A 1498-nucleotide genomic window follows, 5' to 3' on the forward strand; every position below is an offset into this window, starting at 1 on the left:
CAAATCCTAGAAAACAGTGAGGAAGAAAACAATCTGCCAGACTCTGGAACCTCAAACAGCTAAGGAGCTCCAGACTTTCCTAGGGATAGCAAGGTGGTGCCACCTACAACTATCGAATATTGGTAAAGCCCCTCTATGCCCTTTTGAAATCCTGTCCAAAGGTCCTCATACAGGCTGAGGAAGACAAATAAGAGAAAGGTTTAACAGTGGCAATTAGACTCAGAATCCATTGTTAGGGCAAAACAAGAAAACTTTTATTGTGAGCGATGAACTTGAACAATGTGCACTTGGTCAAGTGCCTTATTAAACATCACTCTCTTGCCACATTTGGCAGTGCTGGATCTTCCCTCCTGCCCTGAAGTAGATGGTTCTGGAACTGGGCACATCCCTCTGGTGCTGTCCCGCGGCACTCAGTCTGTATTGTTGTGAGTGTTGGACCGAGGCACCGTCTCTGTCAGCCTTACCTCAAGTTTGTTGTACCTCAGCGGTGTCTCCCAGTAATGAGGGCTGTCAAATACTTGCACATCAGTCAAAGAGAACTTCTGGATGTTAGCATCTGCTGCAATGCCGCACCTTCTCACGGTGCCAGAAGGACAGAACATAGTCCCCAGCATAAGTCCCACTCTCCCTGACAAGGAAGGAACCATCAGCAGCCTCATCTCAGTGCAATACTCTATCAGCAGCCTCTCAGCAACGTGCCACCCACCGCACCTTACTCCCAGCTTGCCATGGAACCATTCCTGCATGAAATGCACCTCGATGCTGGCACTCATCTCCTTCTGTGCAGGTCATATCCCCTGGCTGTTCGTGATTGGGACAACATACATCAGGTTCCATGTATAAGTGATGGGATATTCTGCCAATTGGCAATCCACCATCATCTCCTTTGTCAGCCATGAACCATGGTTCTTTGCCACTCACCTCTACCAAGCCACCTCAGTTTTGGCAGGGCTTGCCAATAGCCTTTATAGTATCTGTGCACACCCATGCCAGATTGTATGGGAACTGCTGAATCACGGCCTGAATCTCTGATTGATCACATGAGGCAAACAATAAGTCAGCCACAGGAGCACAGGTGAAGGCAATTCACCTGTGCTGCCAGAAGGGGTGGAGCCTGGCTCCACCTCTCCTAGACCCATTTAAGAGCTGACTACTAGTGGGGAAGGATCTCTTCTGGAGATCCACTCTACTGGAGTTTCATAAGTGAGCCCAGGATATGGGTAAGCATCCTATCTATTCTCTTTTTGTTATTATAACCTGCTTTGCTGAACTCTCTTGTTCATTTCATAATTATAACATCTTAATATTCATTGATTATACACTGGGTGAGCCAGGCAGGACAAACATACTAAAATTTATACCATGTCCTTTCTTTGGAATTTCTATAAATGGGTTGGGGGGAGAATGCTACCTGCCTGGATAAAATGATTCTAGGGCAGATCCCAGGATTTGTGGGACTTCCCTGTTATGAACTAGCAGTTATCATTGAAAAATGGGA

The 1498-nt window shown here is 46.7% G+C and overlaps 1 pseudogene; it reads right to left on the reverse strand.

Moving 5' to 3' along the window:
• Positions 1-254: 254 nt before the first annotated feature.
• Positions 255-897, reverse strand: LOC149913184 (1-phosphatidylinositol 4,5-bisphosphate phosphodiesterase gamma-1-like; annotated as a pseudogene).
• Positions 898-1498: the final 601 nt, after the last annotated feature.

Source organism: Phasianus colchicus, chromosome Z, assembly GCF_987193195.1.
Source record: "Phasianus colchicus chromosome Z, bPhaCol1.hap1.1, whole genome shotgun sequence".
Classification (NCBI taxonomy): Eukaryota; Metazoa; Chordata; class Aves; order Galliformes; family Phasianidae; genus Phasianus; species Phasianus colchicus.